The following is an 18,608-nucleotide window of genomic DNA, read 5'->3' on the forward strand; positions in this document are numbered from 1 at the left end:
TCAAAATTTCAGTTTGAGGAAGAAAATGTTTGAAAACATTGTATAAATTTAGAATTATTTCAAAATGCCTAATAAAAGGATATATATAATACTTACACATTTCACGTTTTATCTGACAATACATCAACATCCTACGAGAAGGCTCGTTGTTGCTTGATTCGATTAGCAAATCAATTGGCTGTTCGATTAAGATCAAAAGTATTACCTACATTCAATCTAATATCCTTTTACATTTATGTTAGTTAAATTGATTCTATATTATATACTGTTGACATATAAGAACGCAATCTTATTTGTACCGTTAATAGTTGACAACTAATATTTTATTCCTTTTTCATATTCGGTGATTGTCATGTAAGCTTTTGTACTAACAATATACGTTCGTTGCATTTTTCTAAGTAATCGTTTATTTATTTCCACCTAAATATCAACATATACTAGTGACCCGCCCCGGCTTATTTGTCCATCCGCCTATCTAAATCATAAAAAATATAGTATATTATTCGTATTCTTGTAATGAAAGTTATTCCATAAATGAAAAAAAAAATCTATACTAAACACTGACACAACAGCTGTTTTCAATGTTGCTTTGATATAAGATTTTTATTTTTTATTATTACGGTTCAATTTTATAAATACCGGTTTTATACAACCTTATTAATACACGTAATCATTAGTAATGAAGTATTACCAACGTAAGATATATAAAAATTAAACTATTATTAGTGATAATTTACGTTGAACATGTAAATTGTTTCGAAATATCGACTCACTTCGATACATCGAACAAAAGTTATTATTTGAAATGCATTCATAGATTGTACGCTGATAATTTCATTGAAAAAACAAAAGAATATGTGAATTTGTTTCTGTTTTTATTTTTGCGCGTGCGTTCAGACGGATTTGAGATAATAGATGGTATTCGTATGAAAGTAACTGGTGAACGAGATAAACGAAATGTTGGGACATTTTTTGCCTTATTTATTACTAGTTGAATTTCGCGACCCCTATCGTGTTTAATTTATTTATCCTTAATTTGTTTGTGTATACAATTACAATAAGATAGGTTTTGTAATTTAGTCGTGATATCGTTTATAATCCTTAAATATCCTTAATTTTATTTATTGCAGATAGTATTTCTCTGAAGGTACTTTTTATTAGATATTTCTTAAACCAAATCATAGTGCTGTATTTTAATAATAATAAATTGATTTATGAATGAAGACAATGATATCGCTCTGACCGATTTCGCTCTATGGTAACTACATAGGAACTATTATAGTGCACTAGTGTGTGTGCAAACACAGATCCACTCTGTTTTCCCTGTCTCATAATTCGACCAAGAAAGAGATCAGGTGAAGGACAAACGGCTTTACATGCTTTCCGAGGTACGGGAGTGTATACGCTTAGGTTGCTATTGAGAAATTTTCGCCACAAAAACTCAACAACCTTTTATCAGTCTGATTGAAGGTATGGACCCAGGGCCTCGGGATTGGCGGCCATGTAGCCACTAGACAAACAAGCCGACTGTAATATTAATAATTTATATAAGAGCTGAGATAGTTCAGTGTTAGCCATTGACTTGTGTTTTGTGTATGGAGCGAAGATTGTAGGATCGAAACCGAGCAAGCAACGCGGAATTTTCATGCTTTACTTAATTTGTGTTTATAATTCTTTACCTCGTGCTCAGCGATGAAGAAAATTAACACCTGTATGTGTTGGATGTAATTGTGTAGCCATCAACCCGTATCGGAGAAGGGTGAAGAAATAAAATTTAGACAAATACGTTGGTTGGTTTATACCTTGTTTCTTCGAAATTTCACAAACATTTTTTATCATATTTTCTACTCACTTTAACATATTTAATAAGCTTAGCTAATTTAAATTTCTCTCTAGGTATGAGCTTCGGGGCAACAGGGCAAAAGAGTATCTATGAGTAGAGCGTATGAATATTACTTAGACCCTTTTGCTCTTTATAACATCTGCCCGGAATAAACGGTTTCATCGTTACTATTCATTCATTTAGTTACATTTCTTTCATTACTGAGCTTAAAACTGTTTTATTCACCGAGGTATCTAACTAAACAAATCGAACACCCCTCATTACCGCATTCGGATCGTGGAGTGGACTTTAGATTGCTCAGCATTGATTCCGATGATTCAGTCGCGGGCGGTCATTATCATTACCGTGCGCTGGGAATCCATTAATCACGTTGGTATTCCTGAACCGTGCGGAGGCTTCATCACCCTCCCCCTAGCTAGTGATGAGACGAATCGATTCTTAGAATCGAGTTCAGATTAATATCGCTAGTGAGTATTATTAGACCAGCTCCTGCATTTGAAAATTTTATATATTACTAATCAATTATAACTAATATAAATCAAATTAAAGTAACAAGTTATAAATAAAAATATCGAAGCTCTATTCAACAAAGATATAAAAAAAAGATATACTTTAATTCGTTTAAAAAAATGTACACCTACCATTTTTAATCGAAACTTTTTAAAGGATAAAAAAAAATTCAAACAGGCGTAAAAGAATCTTACAATTGTTCTATATAATAAAAATGCTATTCCTGATAGACGTGAGCTCATCACTATCAAGTACCTGGACGCACTCGTGCATTCACCCTTCCCTTATCAGTTTTGATGTAGCGAGTCGCGAAAACAGGGCGGAACTAGATAGGAACGGAAATGACACGTATATTTTGAAGTTTATGCTTTCCTTAATAATATCAACCTTATTTTTACGACCCATAGTCATCTAAGAGTTTTCTTATATTGTAATATATGTAGTAAAGATGTTTTTAAGCAATACAGGAAGTTTATATTTTGGTATCTATGTATAACATATCAGTATAAATATTATACTGATATAATATAATAGTAATTATATAATATTATCAGACATTTTACAATAATTAAAGGAAATAAAGCGTTGTTGTCATATATTGAGTTAGAGTTGCAGGTGACATGCTTCTTGGAATATTAATTTAATTTTAATCTCCGACCCTTTACTAGCAGAAACCAAGAATTATTTACACATAGGCAGATAGTTCACCAGATGGTATGTGGTCACCGCTGACCATTCAGCGAAATACTACGCCTACGCGGCAACATTATGAGGCCACGTGACCTTGGCGATAAGAAACAGATGTTGTGAGCAAACTATTTCAAAATAAAAAATCTGTATGAAAATTTTATATCTACGGAAGCTAACTACACAAAAAAGAAAATGGATGATTTCAAATACAAATGCAAAAAAAATTGATATTTTATTCACAAACATTCTATTCAAATTTGAACATTATTTATATAAACTAAATTTAATTTACTTTCTAACGTCACAACATATAAATGCTTATACTTATTTGAATCCAATCATAAAGAAAAAAACAATTGCTTTTGTAAATAAAAATGATTCATTTATTTCTCAAGTCGGTTTCAAATTCTTGAAGAATAATATACTATCAAAATACATTTTAAATTCCATTTATATAATTCAAAGACAAAACATTTTATTGCTTATAGAATTAATAAGTAAATCACAAACTACACGACAAAGTTGTCTTTATAATAAAAGTAATTACAATATAAGTTCAAATTTCGTCCTTTTGAATGCGACCCCCGATTGTTTGATTTCTGTCTATTCCACTAATGCGTTGCATATCATTGATATTCTGCATACAACCCTGATTCGATTCACGATGAGCCCAGTTATTAAATCAGTTGTATAAACACTAGACACCTGTGCTTCCAGATTTGCATATGCACATATGAAAATCATCGTTAATTTGCATAATATAATACCATAAGTTTATATCATGTCAAGCTGAACTGAAATGTTTATTGAACTTAATAAGGTTTATATTTATTTCATAAGTATACACACGAAAAATATGAATATGATCGATTGATCTATTAAATTTCTTAAATATACTGAATATTTTTATATTTCAACAATGTGCATTTCCTATTTAATAGCGAATATATGAATTTATTATTAAAATTAGATGCGACTGCGACCACAATAATTATTTTCTCAACGATTTTGTAATTGATGTGCCTTGTCTAGCTCACGGTTCATCGGTCGGTTCAGCGATCGGTTAAATAGTTTAGTCGTGATGAGGTAACGAACAAATATATTAGAGTCACTTTTGGTAATAATATTTGTATTATTTTCGTTCCAAGATTGTACGGATAATTCAATGGATCCCCAAGATTAAGGAAGTTTGTATTGTTAACGTCTATTTGGACATTTAAACGTTCTACTACAGAAAGGTTTTGACAAAAAAATCTTGTAATATTTCTAAAAATAGTGGTTTGAAAGTAAAAGGGAATTATTTCTGGATGACAAATAAATGTACCGTTTATTTTGATCTATTTTTACATATTTAAATGAAATAGTGGTTACTATGACTTAACTATTTCTGTGCTTAGATATTTTTAAGATGTATACATTAAAATAAGACATATATCTTTTTGCTTTGTTTTTAAATAGCGAATATATTTTAGCAATGAATTATGTAATGAATGATAACACTTTAAATTTCATAATAAAATATTTAAAATCTAATCTGTAAATCTATTTCAATTTTGATAAAACGATGCGTTCTAAGATTCAATCTCTAATATTATCTGATAAGCGTTAATAATACGTTTTCAATTAGCGAATTATCTTAATTAGAATCTGATAAAGACAATCTAGTATTCGGAGTATAAATGGCATCAGTCTTTGTGCACGCCAAGCATTAGGCAGTTCGATTCCATATAATTGAATCCAGGGAATCGGACATGGTCCTTCATTAATTGAGGTATTAGATTGTGTTCTGATTATTATTGAACATTAATCGATTACGTCATAGATCGATCAATTATGTTGTATATAATATATTGATGATGTAATTCTTATTTACTATTCGCAGTAATTTAATAAATTGAAGTTCGTATTATTCGAGAACACTCCAGTGTTACATGAATCTTGACCGACCGACATTGCGAATTAAAATCCGTACAAATACCTCAATACTATCAACTGCCTTTTGCTTACAATAATTCATTTCGATTTAGAAAAGCCTATGTTGGATGAAATTGTATGTAATAATGATAAGCATATTCAACAATTAGACCTCTAGCACCGTGATAGAACTTGTTAATAGACTTAACAGAAGAGACGGCCTTCGCCCATCAGTAGGGTTTTTTTTATAAACTGTTACTATACAATGTTATAAAAATAAAAAATTACAATTTGAAAATAGAACGCTGTTTGGGTCAAAGAAAACTAAAAAGTCGACTCAATTTAATCTAAGTTTTATTTTTTCCCAAGGACGATATCTTGAAATATTCCAAAGCACGTCTAATTACACCAAGTAATAAAAGAACGTACTTACCATCTACTTTCATTTCAACGTAATAACTCACCTTCAGGACTCGTGTTTTTATTTTTTATGAGGAAAGTTATTAAAACTTGTTAATTATTTAGCAGCTTAGTATCTGGTAACGGGGATATAAAATGCTTTTAGTGCTATTTTTATAAGAACGAGATTTGCGAGTCAAATGTGGACATTGTATGGTTTCTGGAACACATTTAGTATTTAAATTGTCTTGGGAATTATATTACATAAATGTTATTTACCTTCACTTTCTAGGTCCTGTATGTGTAGGTCAAATCTTGATACAGATTTTTTTGCCAGTTGGATTTAATTGTTTGCTCTGAAATTTTTCCTGTCACTTTTGGTGCTAGGTTAAGTATACTATATTTATTATTTCTTTCTGCTTCTTATTTGTTTTAGTTATTGGTGGAAAGTTAATAGGTTTATATGTTAACTTATTGTTTTTTATAAATTATTTGATATTGTTTTGTTTGTTTCCAGAAAAAATAAAATAAAATAAATAATTATAGAACCTCCACCATTATTGCTGCTCTGTCTTTGTCACCTCTTTGGATAAAAGCATGTATTTTCTTAAATATTTGTATATCCTCTTATATAATGTGAATTTCAATATAAACACAATTTATATTTTTATCTCAGCATAATTAGATATAAAATATTATTATTAACGTTCATATCCAACTTAATCAATTCTAGTAGATACTACTTTATTCCTTGTAAAATGTATTAAAAAAGTCATGAAAAGTTAAGTATAGTATTATTTTGAAATATATTATTAGCAGTACGATAAAATAGTAATAGTAAATATTAAAAAGCTCACAGTTGAAAGATCAACATAATAACAGTGTTTACTCTTAGGACACGAATACACTGCATCATCGCCTGTAATAATATGGGTGCGGCGACCGATAACATCTTTCAGTGGGGTGTAGACACAAGGATAGTTAGGGCTGTCACAAGAAAAAAAATGTATGTAATGTTGTGTTGTATGTGTTATTGATAAATATTACATTTAATAACTGTGAAAATTATTTAGAAATCTTTATACTGATAATGCGTTAAAAGCGTGCAAAGTCGGTGGTAGGGCGTCGTGCAAGACCGTCTGCGGGTGTGTGCACTCATCAAATATTCTACCGCCAAACAAAAGTGCTTTTTGAAGGGTGAGTGAGCCAGTGTACCTACAGGCATAAGGGACATAACATCTTAGTTCCCAAGGTTGGTGGCGCATTGGCGAAGAAATGGTAAACATTTTTACAGTGCTAGTGGGAGTGGTGTGACTTACCATCAGATAGCCCATATGCTCATACGTAAACCTATACCATAAAAAAAACTGTATTTGAATCTCAATAGTATGTCCTTTAGGTCTGTACACAATGGGTCTTGCCTTATCTTTTACATCCCAGGCGTTGCGGCTGTGGAAGGGCCGAGATTACCAGGCAGGATTACAATTTACTTTACATAAAAAACTTTATTTTTTTTCACTTTTAAATTTGGCATTCATATGCAGCTGCTATAAATATTAACTTGATTAATATACGTTTATTATTTATCGTATTCAGTTTGACCCAATAAGAAAAAGTATCGTGTAATTTTCCGTTTTCAAGCTATATGACCCTAGACGCAGTGGAATCAATACCGCAGGCTATGAATATTTAAACACTCAGTGTTATGTACTACGACGCGTACAATCGGCTAATTGAAATAGTTATATTTATCCATCCCCTCTAATAACAGATAATGATTGCGATCGAACTTCGATTCTATTGATTAATTATTAATTTATTAACTAATATACACACAATATGAGTTATGGAAAATGTTTGTACATCTATATGAGGTTGGTTTACATTGTTTTTTTAGGAATACCTTAATCTAAACTTCGCTTCCGCTAAGAAAACCTAATTTAAAGATAAAAATGTTTTGTGTTCAATCTAGTTTTTCCGTAGAATGAATTTCAACATATATTTTTAATTTTAATACAGTGTTAAATGATTCTCAAGATTTTTTTTTCATTAAGTAAATCTACTTAAATATATTTACAGATTAAGGAGCGTCTCAAAGCTATTTAAAAATTAATTATTTAAATTCATTTTAGCAGCTTGGTTTTCAAGTAAAATTGCAAGGTCGAGTTTCAACGCAACGTGTTTTATACTATTGTAACATTAAAGACTGTCACTAAAAATACTTTAGATTAAATGTATATAAAATAAATATAAGGAATTGCTCAGCTAGAAAGCTTAGCAAACAAAACAAGCTCGCATCGTTTACGCGCGCACGCAGCTCTAAATTACGCATCAATTCGAATGGAAAATGAAATGCTTGCTCGCGAACCATTAAGCAATTTGAATTTTACACTCGTCCCTTCATTTTCCTGTTGCCACAAAATATCACGATTTGCTTACAAGGCTTACCAAAATTGAGGTTTAAAGACTGGTATATTAACTCGCTTAGAAAATTTAAGAAGCAATGAAAAGAATTACGTCATGTTTGCAAGATTAAAAACCGTACAACAAGTTATTAAATATTTTACATGGATTTGCAGTATATTTTTAAAAGCAATAAGAATATAATTAGACACTAAAAATAAAACTACAATCAAGTTAAAATCTTAGAATTTCTTATTATTTCTTAGTAGTTAACGCAATATAATTTGTTCGAATTTTCAGAAGTCAAAGGGCATTCCAATGACTCATAGAGAAATATTCAGTGTAAAATAAGTTACTTATAACTCACCTTTGATATTTAAGAGCGAATTAAATAAAATGAACACTTAATTTTTTATTATTTTTAATAAATGTAACCTTTTTAATAGAGTTAATATTTTTCTTCTTTCATATAACTATTATAACATTAAATTAATATGAATTCGCGACATAGTTAACAGTGTGAACACACCTTGTAATGGATTGACAATTGAAAGAGTCTAAGTTTTTTTTAATCAAATACATAGCAATCCGTCAATTGGATGCGCCACTGACTAAAACAAAGCGATAAATTAAAGCAGGAAACGGGAGGCGAACGCCTGCGCTCGTATTGAAAGATTTACTTCCTCTGTTTAATTGCAATAACGGCTAGGCACGTTGGTATCGTATTTTTCTTTTTACACTCCACCTCTTATTGCCTTCAGGCCGTTAAATAAATTTATGACGCCCGACAAAGTTCAGCCCACCTCAACAGCCTTTGCGGCGGGCTAAAATTAGGTGGAAATGTGAATGAGAAATAAAAAGCCGGTCTCAGGTGCGCCGTAGTTGTATCCGGCTAGTGGGATTAGCTCTTGACTCGCGGTTAAACGGCTAGGCCGCTCATAAAAGTTTCTTAACGCTCATAGTTTTGGGATACCTTCCCGTTGACTCCCGTTGAATTTCCCTCTGGAAACTTTCGCTAGCCAGTAGTTTTGTTTCACATTACGAAAGCGTATCTGGCATCGCACTTACATAGGGATTTTGTCATTACGCTAGTTGATGGACTGGACCCGAAACTTTATCGTGAATTCTGCAACGGCAGCAAAGGGAAATTTCAATTACATTTTCTTTATGTAAACAAGAGAAAATTCAGAAACTCACATTAGCGCCCGGCTGCTTTTAAAACGCCGATCTAATCTGAAACAAGGAACAAACACGCCTAAATAACAATAAAATACTAATAAAAACTTTGAGCACGCAACCGAAATGGTATGGAGAAAATTGACCAAATTATTATTTACGGTTTGAAATTAAAACAAGGCATTATCTGATATTACTTCTCTCCCTCTTTAGAATAACTTACAATGAAACTGAAATAATTCTTCTGAGCAAATATTTCTTAAACATAATTGCAGATTATTTATATAAATGAAAACTAATTATTATGTAACCAGTAAAACCAATGTTGATATATTTAATAACAGGTACACAAACAAAACGCTCAGTTAAAGCAGTTCACATTCCAAGAAACGAGGCATTATTATTAACTTTAAAAGTTTTATAGTTGACGTTGTTTTATCAGTAGAATTTTACGGTAACAACACGCAAACTTTTTTTACTTGCGTGATTTCTTTTGACTCGAGTCTATCACATCGTTAGCACATATTCGTTATTTATTCACTTCGCTCTTTATAGATAATCCCAATAATATTATTATATATAATCATGAACATATAAAAAAAATATTATATTATATAAAATATCATCATGCTGATTTTTATCAAAATCTATTTAGTCGCTTCAGTATTATGCGTAGATAAAGAGACAGACATCTTTTTTTCATAACCGTGACTTGATAAATGATATTCATGGTAATAATATTTAAAAATATTAATAATAATTCATATAGAAATGTTCAAAGACAGTTCTGTAATATTTTATTATATAGAAGATACAGATACCAATTTGATTAAGTTATTTATGAGGATTAAGGTGAGGGAAATTGGAGGGAGAAATTACGGACCTTCGATGTTAGAAATTGTTAAAATTATTTCCTTGTAAAATTTAAGTACAACAATAAAGTCGCCTGTCTTAAATAAATGTATATTTAGTAGTAAATGAAAAGAATGATTATTAATAATTAAAACAAAGAAATAACGCCTGTAATATAATCATTGTTATATCATTACAATCCTTCTCCAAGATCTGTTATACAAAATAACCGAAAAATGTTTTATTCAATATCGACTAGACCGCAAAACAATAACCGAGTTACCGATTTAAAAGATTTCTCAACTCTCTTATCTCTCGCGGAGAGATATGAAAGAATTACGGAGAATCCTGAACACTCGTTAACTGAGTTGTCCCATGTCTCCGTGAACGTGGCCAAACAAAATGTAATTTTCCCCCGAAGCGCCCTCTTACGTGACCCGGCAAAGATATAACGCTTTTATGAAATTATTTTAGCTTTCATAAACCGCTGTGGACATCTAAAATTAACGATAGAAAATAATAAATACATTATTATGTTTCATTGCTTTTACAACATTTATTTTGTAACAGTAAATGTATGTTTATTTAATTTCAAAATTAATTAATTGAGATTTTATCTTACTAAAAGAAAATTAACTTAAATATTATTACACAATTTAAAATCAACTAAATGTAATTAAATTCTATGGAAATTAAAACATTATTATATATTTATTCGCGATTATTTTAGAATACTTGTATAGATATACATACAGAAAGAGAATTTCATCTAGCCTTATCAAACTTCCGTACCGAAGTAAACGTCGGGCGATTATTTATGTGCGGAAGAGGGCGCGTTTTCCGATTGTGAAGCCCCAATTGAAACAGATATTTTACGGAATTATCATTTGACAACGATTTGTTTATTGTACCCGATCGCTCTCACCTCGTAGATTTTATCATAATATTTTCAATGAATGAATTAATTTTATTTTCGCAAAATTCGTAGCTCCTTAGCATAAACATAAGTGCCAAGTAGGGTTCATCGTTGACTGTGTTTGATGTTATGTTTATAGTCGTTTACACAATTTTTCATACTTCTGGCGAATATACAATATACCTAACAATTTAAACCAATAGTGACTTGAACAAAGAACGCTTACAGCTCTTACACCTGACAGGAATGAAATTTATAGAATAGTTTTGTCCTTTTCTTTCTCTAGACAAGTACCTAAGTACCATCCTTTTTGCAACAGAATGATTTTTTTTATGTTACATATAGAAATGTTGCTCTCAAATTTCAACCTGAAATTTCAACCTCATATTTTCCAAAAAAGTCTCACGTTAAAGATAAAACACACTACGAACGTTACAGTCATAATTCTTTTGTTTTAGTACACTTGCGATCGTAAGTGCTTTGAGTTAAAACTTCCTGTTAGTTAATAAAAAACTATTGTTTTTTTAATATTCTACTGTATTCTATTCATCATACGTTGTTTTGTGGATGTTTATCTAACACACACACACACTGAACTCTACATGATTAATTTTGTTTGACATTCGAAAGAAGTAGATTTATTTTATCAAACTAATCACTCCTTAACATAATTAGGTTATGCTGTAATATTTTACAACGTAAATTGGAACGTGCTGTGCACTTCAAACACATAGAAACAAAAGAAAATAATCTATGCTATAAAATTAAAAAAAAAAAATAAGTTATGAAATGTATTTGTAATAATGTCTTTAAAATCACAACACAAATGTCACTAGAACTACTGTTTTATCTCTTAAATCTATACTACTTTTATTTGTGTTTCTGTGGTTTGAAACATTTTTGCACAATACTTTATATACAAATGTCTAATTATAATTTATATACAAACTCGTGACCCGCTCCGGCTTCGCACGGGTACAATTTATAGGATACGGGTGTATCATATAGCATCAAGGAACAATCAAGTATTCTACCACTGTTTTTTTTTTTAATTGGATCATCATTTCCGTAGATTACTTCTTACATGCACACAAACAAATTGTACCTCTTTTTATATTAGTATAGAATGGTATACGACATTTTTTTTAAAATAATAATTTAATATTATTTTTTATATGAAAATATGTTAAACGAGTTACCAAAACTCAAAGATTCTTCAAGTCTCAAACAAAATCGATACTTTAGTTAAAACTTTACATAATCCTTTGGGCTTAAGCCGTTAGGTAAGGATCAAAACTTTAAGTACGTGAAATATTCAGCTTTATTACGTTGTTAAAAATCATTAGTGTAAGAAAAGCAGAACGAAATATAAATAAGAGCGTTTCGTTTAAGAATATATATTTGAGAACAACAACTTATACGTGTTTTTTTGTCTTTATTCAAGTAGGCTCATAAAACCACGTTTTAATTATCATGTTACGGTATTTGGAAAGTAGATTATAATGAGAAGAACCGGCAAGAAACTCGCTTCGTTATCGTTACTCTTTTTTACCATTTTAATTACTAAAATAGTGATGTAGCGTGAAAATTATTGTAATATATTTATCAAGGTATTTATTTTCATCTTAAGCGGAATAAGTACAACTACAAGGATTTTAAAGTAGTTGACTATGGTGATATCTCGAACAACTCTTGGGGTCAATATACGGTACCTTTATCCCCGGAAAAGGGTCCTCAGGAGAATAATAAAAGAAAATGCAATCGTATGCACAAACACGTATATCAGATATAACACTCGGTTACTATTTTAAAAAAAGTACTTTTTTTTGTCAACGTATTGTAGAATTGTCTAATTATTGTTTATATTTTTTTATTTAAATACTTTAAAAGTCACCCATCATGGCATATATTCGTTGGTAATTATATCCATGAGCAAAGCGAATCATTTCTTACCTATATCATCACTGTTATATTAAACATTAAATATTCTATTAAATGTTATTGCTGTTTGTTGATTCCTTATCATAGAACTCATAAAGTCCAATATATTTATTGTAAACGAGATACGAAATTTAATTACGAGACTTATTAATTAGAGTGTCGTGCAAAATTCTTACTTGTTAACATTTTTGCTAAGGCGTTATATAAAATTAACTTATTTCCATCGTCAACCTAATCTCGTATAATTTACAAAGGCATCTCGCAGCTCTCGTAAACGCCTGTAGCCAGCACCTCACAATGCTACAATCAGAACTTATGCATAAATTTGAATTTTCAATTAAGAATACTTTGAAGAAAATTTTATTAGACATAAAGAGAAACCTTTGGTCTCCGAGACGAAATACGAAGGTATTAAAGAATAAAGAAATCTGTGGAGATCGAATTTATTACAAGTTTGATGTGTCATAGGTATCTTCAATTTTTTGAACGATTTTATTAAATAAAGGAGTTATTCATAAAGAGGCTGTATATAACTTATTCTAACTTTAAAAACATAATCAATCAACACCACATGTACGGAACATAAAGAAATCTATAGTGACAGTTGACATTATTTTTATCCGTCTGTAAATAAATTAAATCAGAAATTGACATTGACAATGTGATTATAATAATAAATTATATTTTAGACTCATAACGACGCAGATTATAATAGAGTTGATTGTAAAATATTTTATTTAAATGTTATCATGTATTTTATAATTAATTTAAAGTCATTTTACATTTATGAGACGACGCGACTCCATCACTGACGTTGCCCGCTCCACGGCTGTACCCCCAAAACGGCTGAAAGGCGTTCGCGAGATATCTTAAATGAGTTTCGTTATCTCCAGCAAAAGAAAATGGGATTAATAGTTAACAGGGATCGTTGCAGGCGCTAAGAATTTTTGGCGCTTTAAATAACACTTTTTATATGTAAACGGTTTGATTAAACTCTCCGTTGTGATTATTTCCAATTATATTTATTACCATAAATCTTGGACGATATAATTTATGTTGTCATCATACTGTAAAAATAAATCCCCTTTATGTCACTGAACGTGTCGACAAAGGTTATAGTTAAACGCAAATATTTAGCTGACAATGACTATATTTCTTGAAATACAATACAGTAACTTTTAAAATATCGCTTCCCGCGCTTGGTAACCAACCGCCATCTTCTTTAGATGCCCCGCTCCTCCGAGCGGCCACCAGTGTGCCCAGTTCATATAAAAAATACATTTTCCCGGTAAAGCTACTTTAAATTTAGGATAATTTTTTAAATAAACCTTACACTCGACCATCCTGATAACATGCATGTCCTCATGCATGCACCAGGTGGAACCATATAAAACCTTACACTTGGCAGAACGAGGCATTCAAATAATATACTATACACTATTCGATTTTATAATACTCATTATAATAATTACTATAAAATTATTATTTGCAAATATATAATAATAAACTAACCGTTAAATAAAATTTATTCATCATCAATAAATTAGCAAGAGACATAATGCAAGTAAATGAACTAACGGTAACGATAATTTCGCTATATAATTTAACAAAAACTTATTTTCATCTTTTAAACCAAATATAAACTTATAACTTTACTATCCTTGTAACCTTATAACCACTTATAACTATCCTTGTAACCTTGTAACCTTATAACCACTTATAACTATCCTTGTAACCTTGTAACCTTATAACTAGTTATAACTATCCTTGTAACCTTGTAACCTTGTAACCTTATAACTACTTATAACTATCCTTGTAACTAGTTATAACTATCCTTGTAACCTTGTAACCTTGTAACCTTATAACTACTTATAACTATCCTTGTAACCTTGTAACCTTATAACTACTTATAACTATCCTTGTAACCTTGTAACCACTTATAACAATCCTTGAAAACTTATAACCATTTATAACTAACTTTATAATCGTAAAATCATCTTAAAATCGGAAAGATTTATTGTAATCACTATATATAGCATAAATATTTATATATAAATAATAGCATAAATTATTTACCAAAACTCGAAGTAATATTTACACAATTTATCTCAAATTCATGAATATGTTTTTAGACAACAGTTAGACAGGGCTAAATCACAATAGCGTGCTATCTAATTTCTAAATATAAATTCTGGCGATTGTTTTGTGCGGCATCAGGCCAGGCGCGAATGTGTCTGTAGCTCGCGCCCGACCTGAAACACCACAAAACAACATCCTCGCATAACATTTCATTTAAATCACAACGTACATACATTAAACTAAAATTGTATTTATGCTCTGGGTAGTTTGAAACTGGTCGGAAGGAACTTGAAGACATGAGAGCATAATCATTCAATTGATTCAGTATCACTTTGTTCGTTGTCTGTTTCATCTAAACTTAACGAAGCTACATGAATCCATGGTTTCATTCTGTCGGCGGCAACCGTGGTCTTGCGTTTCCCTTTCATACCCACAAAACCCGCGATTGGAGCAACCCTGTAACGATCGTTCCCTATAACCTTAATGACCCTAAAAGGCCCCTCGTAAGAAGGCATTAGCTTTGTGCTTTGACCTTTACCTTGAAACGCAACCTTTGTTATTTTAACTAGATCACCCTTTCTATATGTACGAGCAGCATGCCTATTCCGATCGTACTGCTCCTTTTGCACAGTTTGGGCTTCATCGATCTTTTCCTTGACTTCAGTGCGGAGATCAGATAAGTTAGTGATATCGCGAGTATCATTCACGACTGCGTTTAAGGCTGGCTTGACTTCACTATACATTGCCGTACCGAACATGATTTCAGCTGGTGTCTTTCCTGTAGTTTTTTGTATGGTGTTGTTCAAGCCCCATTGTATTTTCCCAATTTTATTGTCCCAATCCTTCTCATTGTCGCGTAAATTTTGGGCTGTCAAGCAGTCAAGTATGGTCCTGTTGTAGCGCTCTACTTGACCGTTGGCCCTAGGACTTGCCACTGCGTTCAACACGTGTCTTATGCCTCGCTCAAGACAGAACCTTCGGAATGCATGAGCAGTGAAGCAAGTACCTCGATCGCTAATCAATCTATCAGGTGCTCGAAATATGTTGAAAATGTCTTGCAACGCTTTTATAACATTTGCAGTACTAGTACTCCGTACAGGCTTGATAAACAAGAACTTAGTGAAGGAGTCCACGACATTTAGCGTATGTGTAAACCCCCTTTTCGATTTCACAAAGGGTCCAAGGTGGTCGACGTGCAACGTATGAAATGGAATCGCAACTTTTTCTATGGGGTGTAACAATCCCTCTCGCCCATTGGCAGCCTTCTTAGCATAGGCACAATCTATACATGCACTGACATACTTTTTCGTAAACCGTTTCATTTTTGAAAACCAATAACTTTTCTTCATGCGTTCCAGGGTTTTTTCATAACCGACGTGACCTATATCATCGTGATTCATCTTACACAGCTGCCACCTAGCACCCTTCGGAACCACCCATCTGACGTTCTCTTTATCGCTCCCAAGGCACCTAAATAACTTGTTATCCTTTAACACATAGTTGTCTCTTATGTAAGCTAGTCCTTTAGGATCTAGTTTACTACTGACAATATCCCTAATCCTACACAATTCAGGGTCCCCTAGTTGTAAAGTCAGTAGCCAATCCTCGTCGGAAATTGCCAGTACTGGTGGATATCTTACGTGGTCTGTAGTGTCCGTATCGTATGTAGGATTCCGGGAAAGGGCGTCCACATGACCCATTCTTGTACCTGGTCTATACTCGATATGACAGTCAAACTCCTGCAAGGCAATCCACCAGCGGGCAATCCGGGGTATCAGGTCACGTTTTTCAAAAGTAGAGCGCAGTGCGCTGCAATCAGTAACCACTTTGAATGGCTTCCCTAAGAGGTAAACCCGGAACTTCTTCAATGCGCATATAACTGCAAGAGTTTCTAACTCATACGAGTGGAAGTTCCTTTCTTCTGGGGTCGTCTGGCGGCTGTAATACGCCACGGGATGAAATGCGTCTTGACTTCCCATTGGACGCTGGAGCAATATCCCTCCAACTCCTACTTTGCTCGCATCCGTGTGGAGTTCTGTTTCGGCTGTAGGATCATACAATGCCAAGACAGGCCTTTCTATCAGTTTGGACTTCAGGACATCGAATGAGTCTTTCTGCTCAGTCGTCCACTCCCACGTTGCATTTTTCTTTAACAACTTAGTGAGTGGGTGTGCTATCTGGGCAAATGACTGTATAAATTTCCGGAAATAACTCACAAGTCCTAAAAACTGGCGCACGTTGTGCACATTTTGTGGCAAGGGAAAATCCGCTACGCTCTGAATTTTGGCAGAACCTGGGCGCATGCCAGCCGCGCTAATTTCGTACCCCAAGTAGTCGATTTTGGTTTGCAAGAAGTTGCATTTAGATAAATTAAGTTTCAACTGCGCCTTTTCTAACAATATTAAAACTTCTTCTAAACGAGTTATACATTCAAACGGAGTTTCACCAAAAATCAATAAGTCATCTAAATACACTGTGGCTTTATTAAACCGAGCCTGTCCCAGAACGTGGTTCATCATCCTTTGGAAAACAGCTGGAGCATTTGCCAGTCCGAACGGCATACGATTATATTCGTAGTGACCGTCGGGGGTCACAAAAGCAGTTAAATGCTTGCTGTCCTCCGATATCGGTACTTGATAATAACCTGACATGAGATCAAGAGTAATGAACCACGCCTGTCCCGATAGCCTCGCCACTTCGTCCTCTATTATCGGGATGGGGTATCTCTCTTTTATGGTCAGGGAATTGAGCAGTCTATAATCTACGCATAGTCGTACGCCACCGTTCTTTTTCCGCACGAGTATTATTGGGCTAGCGTAGTTAGAAGTTGACTCTCGAATGATACCCGCTTCTAACATCTCGTCGACCATTTCACGAACCTTCTCTCTCTCGTAGTGAGACAGGCGATACGGCCTATAAACTACAGGGCGCTGGCTGCTCAATTCTATTTTCATTTCTACCATGTTAGTACATCCAAGGTCTGCCAAGCTATGCGCAAAACACTGTTCATGGCGCCGCAGCACGTCTAGAAGCTTGGTCCTGGCTTCATCAGAAACCATCTCGTCTACTTGTACTAGACTTTCATCGAATTTCTTAGCTGAGGTAGACTCGGTGCGAGTGCCCATAGCTGTAGAAATCTCCTCGCTCGCAAGTCTATAAACCAATTCTATTCTTTCGGCCCTGGCAACCACCAAGTTTTCCTGAAGCTTACATGGGACGGCGCAGGGTTGCACTGTGACGTAGAATGAACCGTTTCTGACTTTGTAAACTCCGCCGTGAATAATGTATTGCTCACCTAGTTTGCCCACTACCTTCGTATCAACTATCATACTGCCGGTAAATAGCGTTCCAGTTCTGACCTTGACGCTAGCAATTCCTTGGAGGTTACAGCGTGCTACAATACTGACCTTCTGAAACCGTTCATTGTCATCATTTTGAATAAAGTTAGGTAGTACTGAGTCAACATGTATAAATTGTAGTCTATTCACGTCTTTAAAAACAACTACTTGAGGTTGTTCAGTGAAAGTTTGTCCTATAAGCAAGTCCTTCTCTAAGAACTGGTCCTCTACTACGCGGCAACAAACTGTCGCTCCCACACCGTCTATAGACACGTTTAGATTTACAGAGCCCAATGAATTCACAAGGTTATTGCCGAAACCCTTCATAGTGGATGGAATCTGGTCGTGAGACAACCCGAGTTTTGCCAAACACGACTGTGCGATTAAGGTCACCTCACTGCCCAGATCAATGTACGCTTGGTATGGAATGTCTTCTACAATTACTTCCTTCGTAAATTTATTGTTAGACTTTGAACTACTTATGATCATGGTTTTCGCCACCCCGTCGGTTTCCCTCGATCCCGTCTCTTGTTTGGAACGACAAAGT

At 33.2% G+C, this 18,608-nt stretch overlaps 1 protein-coding gene and 1 long non-coding RNA gene across 2 annotated transcripts in view; both read right to left on the minus strand.

Annotated features, from left to right (window-relative positions):
- The window catches only part of LOC125068759 (semaphorin-2A), a 173,630-nt gene extending 164,638 nt beyond the window's left edge, over window positions 1-8,992 (minus strand). Inside the window, exon 1 of the mRNA XM_047678063.1 lies at window positions 8,957-8,992. The gene's annotated coding sequence lies outside the window, so the exon portion shown is untranslated. The remainder of the gene's footprint in view (window positions 1-8,956) is intronic.
- Window positions 8,993-14,349: 5,357 nt separating this feature from the next.
- Window positions 14,350-14,511, minus strand: LOC125068761. Its single transcript, XR_007119791.1, has 3 exons — window positions 14,487-14,511; window positions 14,427-14,456; window positions 14,350-14,380 (listed from the first exon to the last, which is right to left on the minus strand). It is a non-coding gene; the product is annotated as an uncharacterized LOC125068761 (long non-coding RNA).
- Between the last annotated feature and the right edge of the window lie 4,097 nt (window positions 14,512-18,608).

The sequence above is a fragment of the Vanessa atalanta genome, chromosome 14 (genome assembly GCF_905147765.1).
Source record: "Vanessa atalanta chromosome 14, ilVanAtal1.2, whole genome shotgun sequence".
Taxonomy (NCBI): domain Eukaryota; kingdom Metazoa; phylum Arthropoda; class Insecta; order Lepidoptera; family Nymphalidae; genus Vanessa; species Vanessa atalanta.